Raw genomic sequence first — 27891 nt, 5'->3', positions numbered from 1 at the left:
TGGTCGAAGTTTGATTCGCTTCCGAAGAGCAGCCGTCACCGAATCAAAATGATTTCATGTCGCGCCGTTTGTGGTTAATTTGGTTAACGTCTTAACGTACTTCGACAATTCGAATTTATGTTAACTACTGATTATACACAATTCAACTTAAGCAATATTTTTTTTATCTTGTTCATCTATCTATATATATGTCGGCGCAAATATGACTATTTACCTACTGATCATCAACTAATTACTGTGATAAGAAATTGATGTTAAACAGTCCCTTTTATTGTAATTTCAATACTTTAAAATCTTGTAAACACGCTCACGTGTTTAATACTTGTCAACACGCTGACGTGTAAAGTCCTATAAATACGGCCGTGCTGTCTAGCGTTGATTCACGGCCGTTTTCAATAACGTATCTGAGTTTTCGGATAGATAGCTATCTCCGAATATCAGCAAGAACGTATCTATCCTTAGTTTGCGTTTCACAATCACGGATAAGTGCTATCTCTCTTTAACCAACAGTAGATAGCTTCTTCCCTCCGATTTATCCGAGCCTCTTGATACGTTTCGTTCTACTACAAATACGAAACAACATCAGGATCAAGACTTATTTTATTTTATTCTAAATTATAACTATAATTTAACCAGCATATTGTAGACTATCATAAACACATTTGTTTATAACAAAAAGTAATAAAAACATATGTAGATTTTTTTAAATTGGACGTATTGCTATTTTTATCCTAGTCGAAATTATGAAACGAAACGTTTTGACAGTCCGTTTGCCAATAAGCAGTGATCAGTTTCTTTTGTTTGTTTTTCTATTGTTTACCTACTATATTAGATGATGACTTACCTCCAAAACGCTTTAAAACTTTCGTTTATAGTTCTAAGTGTGTTTATAATTAAAGAGCTACAGTGAAATAAAATGAATTCTGTAAGTATCTATGAACTACATTGATAATAATAATTTTACTTTGAAAACTTTGAGTTCAAGTTTAGAAAATATATCTTTTTCAGTCAAGAAAGGCAGCACCCATGACAAAAGATGAGACGATGATTCTAGCAGAACTTGTGGCGGCGAAAAAACATTTCAATAATAAGGCAACAAATGCCACAAACAATAAATTGAAGGAGCAGGCTTGGCAAACCCTTGTAAATGATTTTAATTCGTCGATTCGTCGTTTCCCACGAACTCCATCGCAGCTTCGACTAAAATGGGAAAACTTAAAGAACGCTACGGCAACATAAGAAACAACCTTAGTAAGGTTAGTATAATTAGTTGATTGTTTGTCTCTAATAACACATTGATAAACATGATTTTTTCTTCAGGTTGCCGTAGTATTTGAAATAATTATGCTCTTTGTTACAGGCTGGAGGTGGTAAGGATTGCAGATGAAATTTTGGATAAAGCATGCACATTGTTGTAGGTCACATATAATATTTTTAACACTTTTACAGCCAAGCGGAAACAAGATGGAAGAAAAGAAATGCAAGGCTAGCATAGGGACAATGCATTAGCAGAATACCTAATAGCAAAAAAGAGACTTGACTTGGAAAATAAAGAAAAGGAGATTGTTGTAGCAAAAGTTAAGTTAGATTTTGATAATTTAAAAAATTAAAAATTACTTAAAAGGAATATTAAATTTCATAAATTAAGTAGGCAATAATAATTTTATGTTAGATAGTTTTTTAAGCATATGTACAAATTCTAAATTAAATATCTTGGATGTACTAACTACCATGTAATTATCATTTTGGAAAATAAAAAATAGTCAAATTATCTTTGGAGTTTATTTTATAAATTATGTTTGGAAGCAATTATTTATAAGTACATAGTTGTATTTCAGATGTAAGTTTTGAAAAATTGTTACGAACAATTATATTATTTTCCTGTAATGTATCTGCGACTGAAATTTCTGATTCTAATTCTTCTAAATTCATACTTCTGACGATATTATGCAGCATGGCAGCTATAATAACAGCTTGCATATTTTCTAGTTTTAATCTACTTTTCAATGATATACAGGGAGTCTTCTTTTACAAACATGAATGCATCTGAAAATTATACATTATTCGCTTAAATTATTTTACAATACAGTATAACAAGCTCTTAACTAAAAAAAAAGATTACCTCTCTATAGTATTTCTTGTTTTAATATGCGATTCATTTTAAATCGTTCCGATTGAGTATGTGGGTTAATTAATCACGTTAAAAGATAGGGTTGTGGGGATAGCCTCTATCGGCAAGCAAATAGCAATTTCCAAGTCCACCTTGTTATCAATGTTCTCTTGATATGTAGATAATTTATTATAATAGTGTCATATTAAATTCATATAAACACCTAAATATATAATATAAATAAATAAAAATATAATAATAATAATAATATAAGGTAATATAAATAAGAAATACCTTTTCAATCGGAATGGTTAATTATAGTTGTATCATGAGTAGACCCAGGCCATCAAGCAACAACATTTTGAAACATCAATGATGCATTGCACACAAATTACACATTCAAAATACTCTTTTTCTATTTCTAAATTCCTCTCCCTATATTTGAATCTGTAACACAAATATAAAATGTAGAGTTATCAGTGTGTAATAAGAATGAAGGTAAATAGCCTACCAGGTTATTGTATTAGTATATGAATGTCATTTAGGGCACCATGGGAATCCAGCAGTATTATAGAATTCCTGTTGAGTGTGATTTTGTAACACAACAAAAATTAGGTATAATTTTGCTATTGCTATAAACAAATATAAGTTGTAATAACGAGTACTTTTATGGTTAAAATTTATCTTACCTTTTTGACGTTACACTCAAATATGGTCTCATTAAATTAATCAATTCATTCACAACACCTTTGCTCAGAAATCTATAGTCAAATTCGTAATTATTGATCTTCGCCATGTAATTCAGACGATCTTTATTTTCCTAACCATATGATATCGGCCTCACTATCACTATCTGCATCACAATCCATTATCATTTGAAATAATTCCATATCACTATCATCACTGCTACAATATGCCAATATGAAGAGAAACAATTATTATATTATAGCGATTTACTTTCGAAAGATAAACATGTAACCGGCCGATTTTGACAGATAAGCGAATGCCCATACTAGAGATAGCGCCGCCTACCGGAGAGTTACTTAAAACTCATATTGAAACGGAAGTAAGCACGATTTGTATGAGCGTTCTATCTTTAGCAGACTATCCGTCCTCCCGACGATGGATAGATAAATCCGATAGGAACTGCTGCCCGTCGATTGGTTATTGGAACGTAAGTAAGGACAAAAATATAGATTTGTCTATCTTTAGTAACCGAAACTAGGGATAGATAGGTTATTGAAAACGGCCGTCATTCGTGTCCGAGCCGTAGTACAGTACGGATCTCTCTGTAACGTTGTTATGCTTCTCGTGCAATATACGCAGTTCTCGTGAAGTTTTGTTTTGGAAGCCCAAATATGAGTCATCATCGAGAACTTAATGACCGTGACGTCAGCAATGGTGACGTCACACTTTTTAAAAACATTCCTTCGGCGTTTCTCCTCCGACATCAGAAGCGGGATCACACGCCGCCTCCGCTCAGCAACAACCTGGTGACCAGATAACCGTATCGGCGGAAGAAGACTACCCCCCAGCAACAGCCGATGAGCCTATACATCTACTTCACAAATCAGCATGGTCGAGCAACAAAATCAACACTCAAAGATAAGTTTTTATTTTTGATTACTAAAGTTCCACCACATAAGTACCACAGTGTACGCCTCGGCAAAAGTACCACAGTGTACGCCTCGGCAAAAGTACCACAGTGTACGCCCACTACATAAGTACCACAGTGTACGCCCACTACATAAGTACCACAGTGTACGCCCACTACATAAGTACCACAGTGTACGCCCACTACATAAGTACCACAGTGTACGCCCACTACATAAGTACCACAGTGTACGCCCACTACATAAGTACCACAGTGTACGCCACAACATCACACTACACAACATCCTTATCCGAACACCTTAAATAAATCTACGAGAACCGCCGAGAACTCTACGAGAACCGCCGAGAACTCTACGAGAACCGCCGAGAACTCTACGAGAACCGCCGAGAACTCTACGAGAACCGCCGAGAACTCTACGAGAACCCTACTATACCCTCCGAGAACCCTACTATACCCTCCGAGAACCCTACGATACCCTCCGAGAACCCTACGATACCCTCCGAGAACCCTACAATCAAATCGCATTAATAAGTCTCAAACCTACATAGTTACAAGTAACGCAAGTATAACAGATGCGCTACTCAGAGAAACTTTTTATTTCTGCAGGTCAATGAGAATCAAAGAAAAAACCTACGAGAATCAACGAGGCCGGTGCAGAGCGCGCACCGCCTGTCAGTATGGCCGTGTCGGCGCAAATATGACTATTTACCTACTGATCATCAACTAATTACTGTGATAAGAAATTGATGTTAAACAGTCCCTTTTATTGTAATTTCAATACTTTAAAATCTTGTAAACACGCTCACGTGTTTAATACTTGTCAACACGCTGACGTGTAAAGTCCTATAAATACGGCCGTGCTGTCTAGCGTTGATTCATTCGTGTCCGAGCCGTAGTACAGTACGGATCTCTCTGTAACGTTGTTATGCTTCTCGTGCAATATACGCAGTTCTCGTGAAGTTTTGTTTTGGAAGCCCAAATATGAGTCATCATCGAGAACTTAATGACCGTGACGTCAGCAATGGTGACGTCACACTTTTTAAAAACATTCCTTCGGCGTTTCTCCTCCGACATATATAAAAATGAATTGCTGTTCGTTAGTCTCGCTAAAACTCGAGAACGGCTGGAGCGATTTGGCTAATTTTGGTCTTGAATTATTCGTGGAAGTCCAGAGAAGGTTTAAAAGGTGAAAAAATATGAAAATGCTCGGAACTATATAAAAAAAAAAAACAATTTTGTTTTTCCTTAGACGTGTCCCCCGTCGGACGGATTCCTTTTATTTGTTTTATGTTTATTTTATACAAAAGTTTAGGTCTTTTATTTATCGATTGAGGCACTACAAACACTGCCGGGTCAGCTAGTCTATTAATAAATTAAAGTGAATTGAGTTAAATTGAAGTCGTTGCGACTTAAAAGATAATAAGGTCGGTGAGCCCTTGTCGAGCGATGTGATCATATCGTAGTGCTAATTCTGTTGACATTTAGCAAATTATCTTTAAAAAAAAACGTACTATTGATGTCTACGATCAAGAAACAACATCCTGTATAACTAAAACTACTTTTAACGTTTAATCTTCGAGTTTTTTTTGTTATCTTTACATTATGTATAATAATAGTTCCGACGTTTCTAATAATTTAGTTTACGTGAACTCGGTCGTGTTGTGGGATATACAAAACGCGATATTAACGTGTAAAAGTAATTTTAATTATGTCTAATACTCGCAAGAATCGAAAGAAATATTAAAAAACGTATATTGTAATGAATTCAAATTTGTAATAGTTGTAAATTTGCGTAATAATTACCGGTCATACAGCCTTTGCGGGTAGGTATCATTATTTTACATATTTCATCCGGAAATCATTCTTGTGTTCCGATTCGTACGATCAGCCATTAGGCAATAACAAAGAAGTCTTCAGCATCATGTCTAAAATTGACGACAGTAATTTCCGTTAGTACCGGTAACCACATAAAACCTGGAGGGCCGTGAACTCGTTCACCTGTTAATGCTATAAAAACAAAACTTATAGATTTCTTTGTTGAGTATTTCTCATTAATCAATTGTCATCGTCAGGTTAGGTTCGTTCATTTCGGATATCCGCTAAATTTTCAACCTTAGCTATAGTTCAATATCGTAGTGAATACAGTATAGCACTGCATTTTAAATAGTGGCTAGTTTTTCTATATTTCCTTTCCCAATATGAAATTCGCCTTGGTGCTCGTGAGCGATAATTTTATAACATTCTGCAACTAAGAAGCGAATTTTCCCGCTAAGAGCGGAGTATAAAATCATTGTCTAGTAGACAAGAGCCTGGGCCCGCCATATCGATTTTTCTTAATATTTTTAAAGTTTTTTTAGGAAAAATAACCATTATATGTATAATAAAAAGGCAGGCACGTTACACTGCATTGCAAACACATAACAATACCTTAAATTAATTGTCAGTATGCCTATATAAGAAAACAAGAAAAAGTCGATCTTATCGATATTATTATCAGTTCAGTCGCATTCAAATTTATTCGGATTAACTTGATTGTACTTAACGTTGACTTAATAATTCCCCTGACGTTACAAATTATAACAACCTCGTAATAATTCTACGGATCAGGTCGAAAAATTACAATTTTATAAACAAAAAATTGTTAAATTACGTACCAAGTTGTATTGGTATTGTATATCGCTTAACAATGTACTAAAAGCCGACTAATTAACACTCCACAGGGCTGTACGTATAATTTGAGTCTTAAACAACCTGTTTAATGAGTTGTTCTACCCAATTTTATGCAATTCCACAAAGTGCCGTTCATGCAAATGGTATTTACATGAATAATGCAGTTACTTTTAGTGGAATTTTCTTTCATTTTCGCACGATAGCGGAAAACAGGCTTGTCACTAAAATTTCCTTGAGCTAAACTGTTATTAACCCATACAGTCGTCACTGTGTACTAACAAGATTTAAGACAGTTTGTCGAAATTTAATTAGACAAATCACATTTCGAAATCAACACTTATCGATAGATTTATTATCGTCACCTTTTTATTTTCTCGATAAAGCGATATCCGTCGACCTTTGTCACACACGCTTGAGCTCACGCAAAACAAGTATGGGACCCGAATATACACAGGACCGAAGTGACGCACACAAACACGAGGCGACAACGAAAATGTTCATTCAGAAAGGACCAACCTGTCCTCTGAACCCATCCTCCTCGTCTCAGCTTATCTGTGTTCATTCATTACTATCAAACATTATGAGAGTCGACGGCCCGAAAACATATCGCGCCTCCATTTTTTGTCACATCACTTAATTATCTGGATTCATATTGAGATAAAATCGACCATCGAAGCTAGAGATAAAAAAAAAATACGTTTGTAAAAAGACTGAAGGGATTTTCACTAAGATTCGTCGCGATCTCTCCGGTTGATTGATGGTCGATACAGAAATTAATAACGCGAGATAAAATACCGGTTTTGTCAACTACGTATTTTATTTTTGAAGTCATCGTTCTTGTAAATTAAGTTGAGAATTGCCGTCTTCGGGCTATTAACTTCAATGGGCGTTGTCAAAAGATTACGAGTTTGATTAACAGTACCCCTACATTCGCGAGCTCACTGAGCTTGATCTGGTATGCGAATAATTCGGTCATTGTCATATTCTATCTCGCCTCAGGTGATTTATGCTTGTGATTTTACGTCTTACACTTGTGATTTTAATTTGTCCTTCGTCGCAAGCGAATTAACCCATAGACACAGCCCACTGAGTTTCTCGCCGGATCTTCTCAGTGGGTCGCGTTTCCGATCCAGTGGTAGATTCTGCAAAGCACTGCTCTTGCTATGGCCACTGTTAGCAACATTCCGGTTTGAGCCCCGTGAGCTCACTTACACGTTAGGCTGAAGCTGAAATAGCCTTTCAAGGCTATCAGCATTGGTAGGATAAAAAAACTTAGCAACATCTTGATCGTGAGCCGTTCATTAGTTAAGTGAACTTAAAATAAAGAAAAAACCATTGGATGATATCGCAATTATTATTGTTGTCGGTATTAAATCAGACTGAGCCAATGGCAAGTCAATTTACGTTAATATAATATCTAAAGCATTGAAAGCATTTCTACGTGGGAACGCTTTGTATGTGTGGTTGGAACAAAAGGAGATTATTTCATTCGTGATGTCCTTGGCACTGAGCTAACTTCAGCAATTAATTCGGTGAGGACTATTAACAGCAACTTAAGTTTGAACTAAAATGAAGTGTGGCCTAAATAATATGTTTTTAGCTAAAAATACTAATATAGCCTACAGCACAGTCAGTTTAGAAATAATAGGGCACGAATCCGCTTTTGTTTTCCCTAAAACGTAACGAAAAGTGACTGGCCAACCACAAATGAGCTTTATTCCTAAAAGCCCTCTTTATAAATTAATCAATCCAATCTATGTAATATTTCTACAAGTAAAACAATGTTGTCGTGTCAAACAATACAAATGGCAAACCAAAAGTTTGCTTCGAAGCTATCGTATGCTTGTTTTGTGTTACAAACTTTGTATTAATAAAATTTTATACACGGTTCGCATGTTTGAAAATCGTTAAGTAACTTTATACCGACGTTATTTCTTATTTATTAAAATCTATAAAATAATTTCAATAAGAATTGGCGTTGTACATGTGAAAACGATTTTCAGAAATAACGTACCAGCTCTAATCGTGTGTGGCCATAAAGGTTAGTCGTAATATATCATTTATCTTTATGAGTAACAAAACTACGGGTGTGGGTTATTAAACTTTTGTCCGTACAAATGATCACGTAATTGAAATAAAAATAAATCGATAAATGTGAGTTCCATCGATAGTTTATTATGAACTGCTATCCACAATGGCTCGATCTTACGTATAGATATTAATTCTCTGAGATTTGTTTGAGAGGACCCCGTTATCTCAATTTTAGCATCACACCATTGCACCTCTCGCCCTCAGAGCAGATGTCATCCCTAAAACGTAGTGATTATATTGTCTTTGATCATCCCTACGGCTTGAAGCCTTAGCGTTCGTCCAACGTAAGCTATTATATGTACAATAGAGAGTGCACAACGCATGTCTAAAGGTTTTTTAAAATTAAAGAATAGGGTAGAATAGATCCGTGCGGGTAGGTACGACCATCCTGTCTATTTCTGCCGTGAAACAGTAGTGCGTTTCGGTTTGAAGGGTGGGGCAGCCGTTGTAACTATACCTGAGACCTTAGAACTTATATCTCAAGATGGGTGGCGCATTCATGTTGTTGATGTCTATGGGCTCCAGTAACCACTTAACACCAGGTGGGCTGTGAGCTCGTCTACCCATATCAGGAATAAAGAAAAAAAGGTTCCAAATATTTGAGTTCCGTGCGATAATACAATTGGGCGTTTTAAAATATCGACAAAACTTCGCAGCAATCTCTTCTTTTTTTTAAAGTGAAATAATAAAAATTATGTACTATTTAGGAAGTGAACAATTCAAATTGTTAGAAGTATGAACCTATAATTTTTTTAGAAAATATAAGTAAGTTCCTCCATAGGATTTATCTAAGCCAATTGATGTCACTTTTGATGAAGTAGGATACGTTGTGAACGAACGCTAGTCAATGAAACCATCTTGCTAGTTTGGTAGTGAAGTATTTATGTGTTTCTATTTAAAAGGTAGGGCAGCCGTAGTTCATTGCAATGGAGAATTCTTCCTGACGTGTCAAGTCTACGGTATTCTATAGGTCTTAGTCTGACAAATTAAAGTTTAAAGATTTCATAACCTGTTATAATTTTTTTTTCTTAAACAGGTGAATGAGTCACGAACCATCCGGTGTAAGAAGTTACAGGAGCCCATGGACATCAAAAATGGAAATGCAGCCTCCGTTGTGCCGTTCTACGCTGATATTTCTTTATCATGGAAATCATTCGTAAGCAGTTGTTAAGTACTTATCTCAAATAATAAGTGAACTCGTCTCTATCGATCGAAGCCTCCAATTGATTTTATTAAAACATGAAGATTATAAACAACACAATTAATTAAACACCATTAATTATGAAGGTGTAACTTTGTATAATTTGTCATAAGACATCATTGCTACGAAAAATCTTAACTATCTAAACACTAATAAGCTAATATTCATTATTGATACGATTGTCAACTAAAATGACAGAACAATTACGGGCTGGGCACAGCAACTCCACTGACAATAGACCACATGTCGTTCCGTGTAATGGATATTATATACGATACAACACAACATTAAACAAAAGAATGTTTTCTCTATACATGTACCGTGTTTCGACCATTAACTATCGATTAAATTACTAGTGAGGCTGAATTCGTATAAGAGCCTTTAACACAACTGAATAAGGTGCAAGAGTAATTGATAGATTTTGATTTGCGCGAAAGTTTGAAATACATAATAGCGCCGCACCCTTTTTCGTTACAGTTTTGTATTTATTTAACTTGTGAAAAATATGATAATTTCACGTATTATTAATTATTGTTAACGCACGTTTAATTTAGATTCCATTTTCAAATAAATCCGTTCAGTTTATTACGTAACACAATAAATTTGATAAATTTAGACTTAAATATTTTTTTTAAAAACATATGCATGTGGTATTGTATCTAGGTATAGTTCTTAACTAAACGGAAATAATAAAAAAATTAGATGTGCTTGCACAAAACAAAATTCGGCAATTTAGATTCCATTTTCAAGTAAATCCTTTGAGTTTGCTACGTAACACAATATATTAGATAAATTTAGTTTTAAATATATTTTTTTTAAACATATGTGGTATTGTATCTAGATTTAGTTCTTAATTAAACGGAAATAAAAAAAAATTAGATGTGCTGGCACAAAATAAAATTCAGCAATTTAGATTCCATTTTCAAGGAAATCCTTTGAGTTTGTTACGTAACACAATATATTAGATACATTTAGTTTTAAATATATTTTTTTTAAAACATATGTATGTGTATCTTGGTTTAGTTCTTAATTAAACGGAAAAAAAAATTAGATGTGCTTGCACAAATGAAAATTCTGCATTTGGTAATTTTTTTTTTTAAATACCTACACAATAAATTCAGGCGAGTATTTTTGTTGTAGTCGTGGCCGAAGTCGGGCCGCGATTTATGCGCGGAGGTGCATCTTTTCAAGAATGTGCATCCTTTGTTGGGGGATTCGTTTGGCCACTGCCAATTCCTTTGGTTTTAGTTAATTACTAAGCGCCGGCGCATACTCCGCGGCCGCGCCGGTGGCCCTACATAAAGCGGGTCGATGCCTCCGATAACGAAGCGAGTTTTATCTTTTTATTTCGACGATTTTAATTAGTTAGGAAAATATTCTCAAATAAAAAGCGCCCGAAGCGTTGTTCAGTCAGGTCTCGGGCGCGGATTGTCCCTGACCACTCGCGGCCCCGGGCGAGCCATAATGAAACCAACTACCTCCGTTATTTCGATTGGCTTCTGTATTGTCGATAACATTAATAACAGTAATTACTTTCGAGTATATTATTTTAATTATTTTTTTAGTGCTCGTTACGTATGTATGGCTGTCTATAAAATCGAAATAACATTAAACGTAAAGAGTTATCTCTCGCTAGTTTTATGAGCTTATGAATAAAAATGTATGTTCGATTGAATCGATTTTGATGTTTGAGTAACATAGATAATGAAATTAGTTTCTTTTTTTTTTTTAAATATTGTATAGACGTCTCTTTGCCTCTATCTGTTTCTCTGCTTGCTGCTTCTTAGTCCGGCGGACGATTTAAAAACGGTATTCACTAAAAGAAGGAGAAAAACGAAATAAGTATTTTATTAATAAATGCTATGAATCAAATAACTTATGTACAACTGATAATAATCTATGACGGTGATATGCGTTAAAAAACTGTTTACGTACGCTAACAAGACTAACGCTAGGCAAGTCTTAAGAGAAGGAAAGCTAGTAAAAACATTAAACATCAAAGCCTTCGCATACAAATCACTAGCGCAAATTGTTACATAAAATTTCAATTTAAATGTCATATTATTATTTTATTTCGTGCATTATGTAACAAGCAATGCTTATCAAGTACTTTTACGATATTTGAATCCAGAATTAAAAGGTCTAAAAAAATCTTCATTATTTATTGTAGTATGAAAATTACTTTTGGCATTTACATTGCCATGTCTGTGAACTCTGTCTATCTCTAAAGAACCAAATTAGTGCAAAAAATAAATAATAGACGTAATATTTTGAAAATTTTACATTCTTTTTTTAATTTTTTAAATCACTAATGAAGTATACAGAAATTGCAGCTAGTCCAAAAAAAAAAAACGAAATTTAATGAGGTACGAATTGACCGTCATCACAAAAGAACATATTCACATTACAATATCAGCATTCTCACACTCAAACAATACAAAAACTGTTTTTAATATAACAACCTGGTCATACAAAAGGCAATTAATTAAACAAAATTTATTTAAAGAACACACACACACACACAAACACACACAATTCAAAACGATCAATAAAACGAATGATATCCAAGAGCCATCTAAATAACAATGAAACAAAATTTTAATACAGATAATGATAGGTAGGCTAATTATGATTATATAGGAGTGCCAGTTGGACTCATTCTAATTACAAAACATGAATATAATAAGCAAAGTATTCTCGGACTCAACAATCGAAGCGTTCATAATAAATACTAGCTTCGAAAACAAGGCGTCCGTTGAATATCATTTCACTACGTATTCGACTTGTATTAACACTTTATCAGTATCATACTCGTTTATAAAAGAACCCAATGTACACTAGGTAATAACATTGTATTAAATAATAACATATAATTAGTATCTACCTGCTACAAAGATAAAGGAGGGACAACGGAGTTTTTAAAAGCTGTTTACAATCAACCGTAAGTGGGTGTACAGTCGGATACAAAACGTTATTTCTTTTATTGAAGTAAAGATAACGTTATCCAATTAATGAAAGCTATATAGATGCTTAACCTTAACTGGAGGCATTAAAAAAATATTGACCTTTATGTGCTCTTTAAAACGGTGTATGTTTTACAAGATATTCATTTATCTAAATACTTTTTGTTTTAGTGGTTTTCAGTGAAAGTACCTTATGAAGCTTCTTTAATATAAATCTACAGTTGAATTCTTTGATAAAATGTAAAACACATTATATTGTTATAAATTGGTTAAAATTATCTTCGATAAGCTGATTAATGTTATATTGTTATTTAAGTAAACTGTGCTATGCTCACATAATAAAATTATGTTTAAAAGAAGAAAAGTTATGTACCTAAACAACAGAGAGAGCAAATAATCTTGAAAGAAATCAACGTTGTTCTGTGAAACTTTTGTATCAGTATTAGTGCCACACAAAATTATGATCGAATTTCACGTAAAGTTCCTATAAAATACATAGGATATGCTGTTAATAAAGTTTTTTTTTATAGCTTAGATGGGTTGACGAGCTCACAGCCCACTGGTGTTAAGTGGTTACTGGAGCCCATTGACATCTACAACATAAATGCACCACCCACCTTGAGATATAAGTTCTAAGGTCTCAAGTATAGTTGTGTCTCAAGTATATATCGACGCTTGAAAGGCAAACGTGACTAAGCGACAATGCGTCAACTTTACAGTAGACTAATTTAAAGTTGAAATACCTGAAAAAAATTATATTTTAACGAATCTAGCTGTAGGATTGAAATGATTTTACTAGACCTAGAAACATATTATTTTTGCGTATCGAATATGGTTATTGCCTAACATTTACATATAAAGCAGTTATTGTCGCTTAGTCACGTTTGCCTTTCAAACGTCGATATAAGTGTTGCTCAATATATAGTACTGATTGAACACTTTTGTTGTTGATGCTACTATGAACGTTAGGCTCGTTACCGAGTTATCAGGGTCCCGCGTCGCGATTCTTATCTTGACTGGCACGGCGGTGACCACCTCTCCGGCCTTCATCATCGACACCTCACAAAAATAAATTGACCTATATAACCTCCTTTTTTAGAGCCACAACCAATACATTTATTCACATATAACTCGCAAACGAATCGTATTGTTGTTATAATATTTATTTTTCAATGGTAAAACCATCGTCACGGTTCGCTGGGACTGTCGCTAATCGTATGAACATTTTCCAAAAGATTTTCTATAAAAATATATTTCATACTCTCACTTTGTTACTAGCATTACCAATATAATATGTAGAACGCAAGAAAAAAAAACATGGTCATTCCCGATTGACGCTCCGTCATGTAGCTAATTATGTTTATTTTGATAATAGATTAGTGAAATATTATATGTGAATGCATATATTATTTATACAAATCAATCGCGTGCTCTTTTTTCGGACAGTTGACCGAACTTCACACAACGCTTGGGGGAGGCGCGGGTTTGAGACTTGACGATCTGCCGATGCTGAGAGCAGACCGCGGGCCCAAGGATGTTTTTAGGACCCTACGCACCAAACTACTCCCCTGGCACTATCTCACCCGACGATCTCCGCCCGGGTTCAAATTGTATGCTGCCTGTCATGTGAGAAATCTCGAAAGCATCAACAATATAGCAGCATAATCCGCGCACCAACTTTTAAAAAGTGGACAAAAAACAAACATATCCACTTATATCCGTTTATATACGAAAAACTATTTGTTAATAAAATTTTTAACATATTTTTTAGAGTATTATCTAAACATGAACGTTTATTATTATATTATTAGGCAGCGCGTGAGCATAAGCGTTGTGCTAATGAAAACTGACATACCGGCGGCGTAGAAATATTCATTTCATACTTATTTATATTATTTTCCGTAATTATAAGCGTCGCGGTATTAAATTAACAACGCAAACTCATTGAAACGTCGGATATGTTAATTACACGTTTTCGAAAAATTTAATACGTGTAGGTACTTAACAAAATTGGTTTATCGCTGCGTTTTATTTTATGGAAAGTTCTGTCTCCCATAGTTCCATATATCCAATAAAATAGTTTGTCTTCGACGTTGATAGGTCAAAAAAAATTTAAGACGATCTTCCATGATGTTTTGAAATATAAATTAAATTAAGAATTTAAAATATTATAATTAATTTAATAGAAATAGAATTAACAATTTCGACTTTTCAGACAGATTAAAATTCAACAGATCAATCGGATACATAAGATACCACTACACTAATAAAGTTAAAAGCTAACATATATGTAAATTTATTATTAAAATCGATTTTTGTTTAAGATGGGCTTTGAGCCATTTTTTTAATATTCATTCATTATTTTATTTATTTTATTTATATAACAAACAAATGGCAGTCAATTTTTAATGTGTTATACTCGTATATATGTTACCTTTTAAAATGTAACAAAAATTGATGGAGTACAGTGAGTAACTTTCGAGGTTAATGATAGGTCTTTTTTATCTATGAAGTTGCCTTTTTACAATACTGGCCATTTGAAACGAAATTTACGTATAACTAACTATAAATTCTAAATCCATTTGAATTTTATTTAAAAACATCTAACTCTTTAGTTTTGGAACGAAGTTCCTTATGGGACGATGCGGAGGGCTACCCTAACCGGGAAAAAACGTCCGTAACGTAAGATTTTTATTATTTATGTATAGTCTTAGTATGATGGCTATACAGTGTCTAATGTATAGTCTACGTGATGACGGTCATTATTATTATTCATATAAATAGCTGTCCTTTGTATATTATTATTATATTATATATTTTTTAGAAATCATTGTGAATAAAATAAAGTTGATAACTTTGTAAAGTAGTTTTATTTATTTATTTTATCAATAAAAAATCATAGTAAAAAATGTATACGCGAATAATTATTTCCTTTATACCTCGAATAGAACTTAAAATTAATATTTTTATAATAAGGAACTTCGTTCCTATCCGGTGTCCCACGACACCACACATCTTTTTTTTGTTGTTTATTGATAAGCGTTTTCTCCTTTCACTACAATTGTATATTTCTCATCAATACAAATACAATAAAAATACAAGTAATTATAGAAGAAGAGTTTCGTCGCGGCAACAATGCCGCACAAACTTCTCACAGCACTAATTACGTGTACGAAGTGAGCACTATAAACAAACGCATTCCTCGTTATTGGTTTGAACGCTTCTTACATGGAAATTTTGATCCAAACGCCTAACCAAATGCCAATCTGCCGATCCTAATGCCAATACCACATGTCTAACAATTCCGACATGGAAATTTTGATCCAAATGCTTAAAACGTGGTCACCCGAAAACTAGAGCAAACAAAGACAAATTAAAGGCGATAGTGGATTATGACGATATCAAACTACCGGTGAGTTAGTAGCAGCTTCAATGCTTGTGACAAAATAATATTGGTCCATTTCCATCAAATTGGCACTGTAAAAAAAACTTTATAGGTGGGAGCCGCACGAACATAATGATCGCCAGCGCGACAAACACCGCTTGCATTGCTTACGGTGAATAGCCTTAAAAATCAAAGTCACAGTTCAGTTCCAGTATAATTCATCACAGCTTCTTACCAACTGGCACCAGAATTACTGTGGATCTGCACTGCGAGGAACTGGATACAAATGATTGAGAAGCTAGCGAATCTCCGGGCAGTCTTGTTTAATCGCTCGCAACCTCTGCTCCTATACGACAACGCCCATACGGCTTAACAGACGGTCTCTAAGCTACAAGAGCCACTAAGTGGTTTACCAGTGCTTACCCATAGATATTACAACTTGAATATCGTCACCCACTATAACCGAAATTATGTGAGATCGACATTGCAATTCTATTGTATAACGGCTGTTCTGGAAGTTTTGCGTTGTCCACCGTCCTTACCAGAGATTGCGGTGACAGACTTTTTGTCTAAAGTTTCGGTAACTTCTTGATAGGGAAAAGATTCAATACCCCCAAACAAGAGGCAGAGGCAATATGCCTTTGAAGAGTTTGTTGGCTACCGTAGACTTCAGTTCTTCAAAAAGGACATTGAAAAATTACCACAGCGCTGGCAGAAATGCATCGATATATTTTGATTAATTTAATTGTCACATCAGCGGACTTTTTGGAAAAACCTGAGAAGCCACTTCACAGACTTCGTTCACATACCCATACTTGTGTGCTTCACAGTAAATAAAATAAGTAAACTAAAATTATTAGGCGTTTAAACCTGAAAGTATTAAATAATAATTAAAAAATCAATAAACGGTAATTTGCTATTGGCGTTCGCGATAAAAGTTTAATCGAAACTTCTATACTTTCTCTCTTTAACATTGTTTTATCTTTTATACATCATCAGGCTGGCCATGAAATCGTACTTACTGGTGGTAGGACCTCTTGTGAGTCCGCGCGGGTAGGTACCACCGCCCCCTGCCTATTTCTGCCGTGAAGCAGTAATGCGTTTCGGTTTGAAGGGCGGGGCAGCCGTTGTAACTATATGTGTGGCACATTTACGTTGTAGATGTCTATGGGCTCCAGTAACCACTTAACACCAGGTGGGCTGTGAGCTCGTCCAACCATCTAAGCAATAAAAAAAAATCGTATTTAATTTTGAATGTTTGTACTAAAGAATTGTTGCTTAAATAAGAATTTGGGATATTATTATTTTTTTTTAAAACCACAAAGAACAACTTCCGTGTTTACTTGTACTTAACGCTACATAGTGCAAAGAAAAATAAATTTTTATTGGTCGTTTAGTAAATCATTGTATAGCGATACGTTTCATGATTCGACTTTCGCATTAGTACAATGCGTAATTGCACCATTTGTTTTTCAATGTCATGTTGGCCGTTGTGGTTTTTATAGTTAAATAAATGCTTTCGGATTGCGTGCTTTACTCTAATGAGTGTAGAAAACATTTGTTGTGATGCCGCAACGTACTAGCAATAATATACAGCTTCGTATTGTTATAGTATCGTAACAAAACAGTTACAATATGTTATTATGAATTGAATCGGAGATTTTTTTTTCAACTGGAATAACTTTGTTGCATTCACCGGATTACAACTTACCGAAATCGTTCAACAGTTAATACATGTTAGAAAAAACCACATTCTTCCTTCAACTCTTACAGAGTAACAACATTCACCATTCCTATGAATTTGTATGTTCATTTCCACTTTATACTTATATTTACACAATACCTAACCTGTTTTGTTTTAAAACAATTCTAGTAATCGCCCAATTATCTAAATTCGGCCAATATTACTAGCACCTGATCATTAAATTTATATTCATTTTATATTTCACTGCTGGCAGGACCTCTTATGAGTCCTCACGGTACCAGCACCCCGCCTATTTCTACCGTGAAGCTAGTCCATTTCGATAAGCGGCACGACACGAGAACCCTCTCATCGTGGCCGCCGGTAACTACATCCCAGATCCTGCGGAAATAATGGAAAGCAGTCGACGTCGCCCCAAAAACGTCATTTCGGATCCTCCCGATCCACTAACGGTGCTTTTAGGTACCTCAAGCACCGCTCACTGTTGTCGTCGAACCCGTCGCTTGCGACGAAGGGCTCAACGAGTAAATTAACCCTCAGACACAGCCCACTGAGTTTCTCGCCGGATCTTCTCAGTGGGTCGCGTTTCCGATCCGGTGGTAGATTCTGCGAAGCACCGCTCTTGCTAGGGTTCGTGTCAGGAACGTCCTCAGGTTTGAGCCCCGTGAGCTCACCTACTAGTTAAAATTCCGCTGAAATAGCCTCTCAAGGCTATCAGGCAAGAAAAGGGATTTCCAATATGCGTGTTTGAGGATGTTGTTTAATCGATTTTTTTATAAATTGATTAAAATTTAAATAAAAAAAGGGTGCGTCCGGAAAAATAAGGACATGGAGAGGCTTTTTGGTGAGCCAAATATTCTGGGGGACATGAAGGCACGGAGGCTCAGATGGCTCGGATATGTAGTACGTATGGAGCGGGATCGGGCTGTCAAACGGGTGTATACGGGTGTACCGGAGGGACGCCGCCCCGTAGGGAGGCCCAAGTACCGCTGGTCTGACGCTGTGGAAGGAAATTTACGGGAGCTCCAAGTGTCGGACTGGCAAGGTGTTCCGCAGCGCCGGGATGAATGGCAAAGTTTATTGTCGGAGGCCAAGACCCACTTCGGGGTCATAGCGCCGGCTCAGTAGTAGTAGTAGTAGTAGTACTTATGTACGCGCATAAAAAGTTATACTTTATTTTTATAATTTTATTTTTTTTAATTTAAATTTTAATCAATTAAAAAAAAAATCGATTAAACAACATCCTCAAACACGCATATTGGACATCCCTTTTCTTGACCTCGTATAAATTCGGTAATTCTCGGTACGGTTCGGAAAGTTCACCTGCGGCTATATTCAGACTCGCCAAGTACGTCGGTCGTATTGTAATGAGCGATTTAGTGGGCAACTTCATTCTGTTAATTTTGTGTCATGTTGCGCGCGCATCGTAAAATTTCACTCTCATCAATTTTTCATAACGCGCCTAAAGAAGAATAACTTCAAAAAGAAATAAATTTAATAAAAATAAAGTATAAATTCTTACGCGCGTACGTAAGTACAAGCACCCTTTTCTTTAATAAAAAACATTGATAACTTTCGCACAGTATTAAGCGCTCCCGGTTGCTGGGTGGAGGGTTCTGGGTTCGAATCACACATCGGGAAAACATTCGTGTGACGAAGATGATTGTTTGCTTTTTTTCTGTGTGTTTAATATCTGTATATGCATTTTTTTTAAAACCGCGTAATGGTAAATATTGTCACCGACTACGCTAAAAATATTTAATAATTATAAAGCAAAAAAAAAGAAAACCTGTCCACAAACAGAAGAGAAATTGGTACTTATCTGTTTCATCTCTGCTTATTAGTGTTTAAACGATAATAATAATGACAGGTACGTGTAAACAAATGAAATTTACGACGAAGTTATAAAAAACAAAAGAGTGTTATGAGTTTCGACTTTGTGTCCCGAGATGGATTGTGATGTTTACGGATTCGGGATTCACACTGTATAATATTCGATGACCACTTAACAGTGTGCTTAGTGCGAGTTTTTTAACGTTCTCGATAGCGTTAAAGTTAACTCAAATTTGTATGGAGTTGGAACGTTTGCCTACGTTTGCCGCTAGGGGCGCTGTTCCAACTGCATAATTGGATTAAGCATATAGGTCATGTTTCGTACAAACGTCCGTGTCTCAGATGTTTCGTCGTCTTGAATTCGTTTCTGAGGTTTTATTGATTGAGACTTGAGCTCATGAGTCCAAATGAGCGACATCGATGCGTGGGAAGAAGATGTAGACCCCTCTCCTCACATACGCCATAAAAATGAGTTTAATGCAAGTTTTAGTTTTGATCCTTATCTAACTAAATAGCTGATTGGGCAAGTCTACTAAAAGTACACACTAAAATAGGCTTAATTCATACCAAATATACGGTGTAATTTTTCAAAGCCGAAAACAAAAATGTAAACATATTCAATAGTTTAGATTTTACTAGCATTCCAAGCTGCGAAGGGGTCAATGACCTATTTTTTATAAAAAAAACAATTCTGAACGTACTCATTAGCCAAATAATGTACTAATAACATTTTAATTTTTATTCTATTACGCATGTAGTTAGTTGTGTTTAAATTTGGTTATAATTTTATTTAATTAGTTTTAGTCGATTTTTTTGCTTTTTTCTTTCATTATCCTGTAGTAATTACGAGGAATAGTTAAAGCCGTGTTTTTATTTAAGGCCGAGCCGTCATCCACAACATGTATATAAAGCCCGTTGTAAAAAAATATTGAATTGTAATGAAAAACCAGCTCTTGGTCACTAAAGAAAAGAAGAAATGTAACATAGATAAGTACATTTTATAAAACGACAAGTACGTAGTAATTATATGAAACATAACAAATTGCAATTACTATTACGGTTATTGAAAATTTACATGTTTATTAAATTCTTCGACTTAACTAGACGGTTTTCAATTCATTCGTTATTTTACTGCTTACGTTCGTAGACTTGTTAACATTAAATGAACTTAACATTTTAATAGCGCGTTGTACTTTTACTAGAAAGATCTTGATTAATAGGACCACTTGGTTGGTCGAAGAATTTATATTTTTAAATGTAACGTAAATCGAACTTATAATATCAATCAATCAATCGATTATTACTAGATACGTCGAAAGAGCCTTTCCGAAATCGCACTTTCCGTCTGGCGTACAAATACGAACGTTAAATATACAAAGAGCGCAGTCCGGCGGCACCTTATGAATAAATTATAATGAGCCGGCAGGTGGAATGACCTGACACAAAATGTTTTGATGGAATTGTTTTAATTGGACCTTATCTCGGTTCAACTATCTACTCGATACGAAAAATATGAATTTCGTTGGCAAACGATTCACACCATCGCCCACATTTATAATTACGTGTACAACGCCCTTATCTGCTATTAGTGATAAACAAACAAGGAATGATTAATTATTGTAAATTTGACTCCGACCAAAATTTCTGGCGGAGCTTATTTATACGTGCGCGTATTTATTTAACTTAAATTTTTGTAAAGGTTTTTTTTAATTTTTAATCTTAAATATATGACGTCCTTTCAAAATATTTATTAAAAATGTACTAACACAGACGTAGTAAAACAAATTTTTTTTTTTAGTGATGATCATAATATTTAATCGGATTTTTTTGTAAACATCTAATCGGCAAATGGTCTAATTGATTACCATTATCGAAGATACTGCACATCTTGAGACAGTAGGTGGCTATGCAACTCATTCAGTCGTGAGTTATTCGTGGCAGATATAAGCAGAATCATGGTACCAGGTCAGTAGCTGTTGGCTCTATTGAATGAATATGTGGGTCAGCGTTAATATTAAACCACGCGAGCTTACAAAATCGCTCTTGTTACTACTTCACACGAAATGCGATTCAAATTAATGACAACAAAGCTTCACAAATATATATTCACTGGTGGTAGGACCTCTTGGGAGTCCACATGGGTAGGTACCACCACCCCGCCTATTTCTACCGTGAAGCAGTAATGCGTTTCGGTTCGAAGGGTGGGGTAGCCGTTGTAACTATACTGAGACCCTAGAACTTATATCTCGAGGTGGGTGGCACATTTACGTTGTAGATGTCTATGGGCTCCAGTAACCACTTAACATCAGGTGGGCTGTGAGCTCGCCTATCCATCTAAGCAATAAAAAAATAAAAAAAATGTTATACAATACGCAGAATTGTCAACACACCTGTGTCATGACTTGGTCTTGTTTAAGTACAAATTGGTGTCTTGACAATTTCAAGACAGCGGGGTTCCAAAGCACCGGAACTATTTTTGAAATGAATGGCTTATATTTTTCAAATAAGTTTGTTACACACACATAAACGTTCACAAGTCACAATAATATTATGATAAATGTAGAACCTTTGTTCAAATAAACAAGAGAGATTCAAGACTTTTTTTTTATGAAATTTTTAAACCTAAGGTGCGGCGCTGGCTTGCGTCTTCTCTGTTGCCTTTTCTATCACGAAGCACTAATGTGTTCCGATTTTAAGAATGGGAGATAGTGTTTATACTATACAAATAAGACTTTGACCTCATATCTCAAGGTGGGGGCGGCATTCGCGTTGTGAGATCTATGGATTCTTGTAATCCCTAAATACCAGGTGAAACGTAAGCTCTTTCAATAACAAATGCAAAAAAATGTATTCTATTACGCTGTTCAGAAATCAATTAAAAGCATAGTTGCTAAAATTAGTTACTAGGGTGTATTAAAAACAAATTTCTATTAAAAAAAGTACCTTGAAGATTTGCCAAGTGCTCTCTTGTATAAATCCTCTTCTACATATAAATGTTATAGATACAAACGAAATAAGTTAAGGTACAAAATTTGCATTTATATAATACAAAAGAAAACTACAAAACTGAAATTAACGATTGAAGGACTTTAATTTTAATAAACAAGGCCGTCAAAAAAGGACAATTGTAGGATAAAGTAACTTGGAAACAGTACGTGTTTTGTTGCTATTAAAAAAATGACCACACATTTCACTAAACGCATTCCCATGACTCAGTCCCGCATGACGTTAAAATGCGGGACATTCACGTTACTTTGTTTGAAACCTTTGGACTGGGCAGAAAAAAAAAGGAAATGCAAGTAGCAATAATTTAACACCTAATTCAACATAGACCATTAAAAATTAATAATTCAAAATAATATGACTAGTTCTAAAGCAAGGGACCCTAAAGGCATCGCAGTTTCCGTGGTCATGACAATAAATCATCAACGTTTTTAATAAATAAAATTTGCTACAAAACTTTTCAACTTTAATAAACTAAGCTGAGCAGTTATAAAATAAATAACAACTAAAATGTGAAGAATTCAGAAAATATATTATGATAGAATTAAAAAGTGGAATGCCAGAAGCTTTTTCAAAGAATTATTGAAATAAGTTGGGTGTTTTTGGAGACATTAACTAAATGAAAAAATGTCGGTGGTCGGCGGTTGCGATAATATAATAATAATTGTTTTTCACTGTGTATTTAGCAAATCGTCGCTGTGAAACCAAAATCTGCTATGTGCAAAAACTCTATTTTGAATTAACGAGTAAAAACATTTTCGTATAAAATTTTATATGAAGGTGTATTAAGAACTATATCAAATGAAAGCTATAGATAAATATTAAAGCTATAGACCCATAACCGTTTTTTTATACGGTAGATGAGGCTATGAACTATACGAAAAGGTCAAAAAGTAAAATCTCAAAAAGTGCACATAGCAGATTTTGGTTTGACAACGACGAAATACAGAAATAATAAACAGATATATTTGCTGTCATTTGTCTCTCTCGTTTACTAAGAATCAATCATATGAACGCAAATTATTGGGGGTAGTCCAACGACAAAATAACTAATATAATTTTATAGTTGCAACTATTTTTCTGTTGTCTTGCACTTTTACTGGTTCATTGCAAGTGTCATTATATTGTGTATTTAGAGCAGGGCCCTGAAACTGTGATACTGCGATAAGACAAATATTTTTTTTGTATGGAAACTGTCGACATCTTGTAGCGGATGCCCCTAAACTTATATGTTGTTAAAGTTACGGCATTTAATTATTGTATAACTAAACACAGAAAATAAAAAAATAATATATCGTACAAGTCTTTATTTGTTATAGACAAATTGATAAAATGTAATCAATTTGTGATTTTTGAAAATTTACAAAATCCTTCTTTTAAAATAAAATATAGCATAGTTAATATGTTACTGCCATCTACAGGAGCAATGAGAAGCTAATCGAAGCGAAGCCATCTAGTGGCCGAGGCCTGTAAACATTTTTGTTGAGTGCTTGAGTTGCTGATCTATAACTAATTTATGTGTATTATCTATGATCTAGAGTTCATAATGTTGTCAAGTCATTTATTCAGGAGTTCATACCCATAAGTCCGGCTACCCTACCATAGATAGAAAAAACAATCGTTGGAAAAATAGTCATTAAGGTACTACAACCCGTACTTACTAACGAAGCTCACTGCGACCATAAGTTTACATTTTAGATATTTTATCTATTCTGAGCAAGCACTGTAGGAGTATGCGAAGGAAATTAAGTTTTTCAACAGGTTAAAACCTGCTAGGTCTATAACTTATACTAATTTTGTGATGTGAGTTGAGGCGGTTGTAAATATTTTAACAAATGGGCTATGACTAAATGGGAGTATTTCCATGTTCGAGCCCAGGGGAGTCATGGTTAAAATAAAATAATGTATAAATACATCTTGATACAAACATAACAACAATTCATATGCAATAATTACTTAAAATTATGAAATTATTTTGGGGCGAAATTTATTATAATAAAACATTGTGCGGTAAGAATGAAAAGATTAAAGTTTAGATTGGTACTTAGATAACAAAAGTGTAAAGTGTTCTTTAGTTCACGAAATGTCATCAAATTCCTTGAAAATGATAAAAATTATCATCGAAACCATTAAATATCCTTGTCTACCATCTCCGTCGGTATCGGTCACAAAATCACATCAATTTGTTGATAGCTGCTCAAGTAAACAAGTTCGAGCACGATCTGCTTACAAATTAACTTTTGAGGTTATCAATGAAGACGTTCGCGTTTCTAATTCTTTAAAGGATTGTAAAAAAATCTCCTCGGTGACTCTAAGTTTATCTGGTTTCGTGTCCACTGCCGTACACTCAGATAATTATATAATTTTCGTAGTTCGTCAAGCGCCACGAGAACGAGGTACGCATTAATTAAAGCCTCCGGAAGTACCTACGTCGCGTGCTTCTGCCGCCGATAGCCCATTGAATTATTTATACTTTTAATATTGTAATCATTATAAACCGCTGCCTTATTATCATTTTTTGTTATTATTGTATATTAAATGTTATAATAACGTTCGCCACGAAAAGGTTAGGTGGTTGATACGGAGATAAGGCGCGCTGTCAGCGCTTAATGAGCGTTTTCGTTCGACCCATCGACGTAGTCCCCGCTGTTGAATGCTAATTCTCGATCCGTAAGTTGTATTTTGTATTATTTACACGAAACAAAAATAAATTCTTTAACAATTTGTACTCGTTTGTCGTATTTGTCGAAACAGTTGGCTAAATTCGTATTTGTATTTAACGAGTACCTATATGTAATGTCTCCACGACTATGCGCACGCTTCTAAGTTGAGAAGTTGAACGCACAGTTTGTTTTTTGTTGAGCCATTTTAATTATAAATAAATATATAAATATTTTACTAACAATCACGCCACGTTAACTGGTCCCGTGATAAGTTCGTAAAGAACTTGTGTTACAGGTACCAGATATCGGAAATAAATGTAAGATTTTTATTATACACATACATATATTTAATATACATCCATAACCCAGGAAAAGACATTTATATTTATCATACAAATATCTTCCCTTGGCGGGATTCGAAGCCGCGACCCCCTAGTGTAGTGACCATGTCACTTACCACTACACCAGACGGACGTTAAATTGAAGTGATGCTGAAAATCAGCCAAAAAATATGGCGATTAACTAGGTACTGAATATCGGATCCGAAACGATTCACTAATTGTGGAAATTAACAAATACAAACGAACAGATAATCTGACAAAAGCGTACGAACTTTTGTTGTAAATGTTGATCTGAGTTAAGTACAAACGATAAACCTATTTCTAATTTGATTCTCGTTTTTTTTTTTTTTAATAAACTTCATAAGGATTTATAGTAGAATAGAAAATAAAAATAAAACATGGAAATGATTAAGCCTTGAGTTATCATCGTGGTCATAAAATTTAATTATGAGTACGCCGAAAGCAACTATTTCATTTAAGACATAAAATACTACTTAAACTGTCCATTTAATGTCGCGTAAACTTAAATTAGTTTGTATAGAATATGTGATATCTCCGTGCCGCTTATTCAGATTTAAGCCAATAATAAGATAGTTGTTTTTCTTGCCGATCAAGCGATAATGTACGAAACCAGTGTTTTATTTTCTTAATAAATAAAATTTAATCAAAAATGATAATTTCTATTATTAAATTGTATTTAAAAAAAAAAGAATATTATTAACAAAAGTTGTGTCTTACAATATCACCAGACAATATTTGGGAGGCAATTTGTTTAAGCATGTACGTTCCGGTATAGCATGTTGCCGATTTCAAATACACAGTTCAATCATCGTTATTCAATAATAACAAGATGCGAGACGTAGAATATAATGATTGTAACGTATGTACGCGATCTCACAATACTATAAACGAAAGAGGATAATTTTTAATACAGGTACGCATATTTTTTTCAAAACAGGTCTTTTTTTATTTTATACGTGGGTAGATGGTAATTAACAATCGATTAATGTTTTCGGGACTTTTTGGCGGGAACGCGAGGAGTGAAGTGTGTGATATGTTTTATTTTGTCTATTTAGTGTTTCTTCAGGTTTAAATGTGTAATAGCGGTGGTTTATTAACTGTTTAATATCTGTGAAAGTGCACAAATGTGGGAAAATGAAACAAAGCCGCTGGACGTAACTTCTCGGGATCCTCCAAAAAGTCCACTGAAAAAATCTTAGTAAATGACCACCATTTCACTGAGATTATATTTCATCCCATATCATCTCTTTTAATTTCATTCCAGTTGATTAATGTCTCAAATTAATCATCTTCATTTCATTTCACTCCATAATATCATTTTTCATAAAAATATGAATATAAATTTAAATAAGACATGACTTAAAGGTCTTAGTTACCAGGTCATAAAATCCTTAAAAAAAAAATTGTTTTCGCGATATTCATTTCATTAATCGATGGCTTATTTGGCGGGAAATTTGAGGAGCGAAGTTTTTAAATTGTTTTTATTTGGTTAATTTAGTGCTTCTTTGGCTTAAACGTGGGCTGGTGGCTCATTTATTAGCCCCTTAGTACCTGTAAATTTGCACAAGCGTGGGAAAATGAAACAAAGTTGCTGGACGTGACTTCTAAAATTCCTTGAAAAGCCCCTTAGTAAATTTTCCTGCAATATAATATTACATTGCTTCTCATCTCGGTTCATTCCATTTCATTCTTATAGGTTACAAATAAATCAGTTTCATTTCATTCCGCTTAATTTTTTCATATTAGTTACATACGTATTCATATATAATTTAAAGTTTTTTATAAACTCGATGCAGCGATGGCATTGCAAAAAAGGAGAAAAAGTATCAATATGAATTTCATAATATCTCTGTTTTCCTGGATATTTTTTGAAAATAAATTTGCTTATCCCCTTGCTTATCCCCTTGCTTGCTACCCCCAATATCAAAATTTATTTGATCTATCTCCAATTTTAATAATATCTTATAGAATATCAACAATTCAATTGTGAATGTTTAATTGGTGCAAAAAAATAATGAAGCGTTTGTACAAAGGTATATTTGAATTACTGTCCTATAGAAAACAAGAACTAGATTTAGCTCGTCGCTGAAAATACTTTACCCGCTAATTCTATTCCCGGACTGAGTTAACGTTAATCGATTGCATTAATGCGTAATTGTGTCTACTGCGGAAACGCAGCACGCCTAAGTGTGTGCGGTTTCTCTAAATGTATTATCTGATTCCATTAAACATGTACATGAGATTCGAGAAATCTGTCAAGATTACATGCATAATCTATATGATCTACCCGCGG

At 34.4% G+C, this 27891-nt stretch overlaps 1 protein-coding gene and 2 long non-coding RNA genes across 5 annotated transcripts in view; 1 reads left to right on the top strand and 2 right to left on the bottom strand.

Moving 5' to 3' along the window:
- Positions 1-27891, bottom strand: part of LOC114244505 (homeobox protein araucan) — a 134272-nt gene that overhangs the window by 93296 nt on the left and 13085 nt on the right. The window lies entirely within an intron of this gene.
- LOC149503478 (uncharacterized) lies at positions 392-1771 on the top strand. 2 transcript variants are annotated; one of them, XR_016323255.1, is made up of 3 exons: positions 431-925; positions 1009-1256; positions 1361-1771. It is a non-coding gene; the product is annotated as an uncharacterized LOC149503478 (long non-coding RNA). The 2 variants fall into 2 exon arrangements; XR_016323253.1 differs by having other exon boundaries at positions 392-1256.
- LOC149503477 (uncharacterized) lies at positions 1764-3854 on the bottom strand. Its single transcript, XR_016323257.1, has 2 exons — positions 2405-3854; positions 1764-2333 (listed from the first exon to the last, which is right to left on the bottom strand). It is a non-coding gene; the product is annotated as an uncharacterized LOC149503477 (long non-coding RNA).

The sequence above is a fragment of the Bombyx mandarina genome, chromosome 01 (genome assembly GCF_030267445.1).
Source record: "Bombyx mandarina strain Sakado chromosome 01, ASM3026744v2".
In the NCBI taxonomy this organism is placed as follows: domain Eukaryota; kingdom Metazoa; phylum Arthropoda; class Insecta; order Lepidoptera; family Bombycidae; genus Bombyx; species Bombyx mandarina.
The sequence above is the reverse complement of the archived record's forward strand: the minus strand, read 5'-3'. Positions and strand labels throughout refer to the sequence as shown.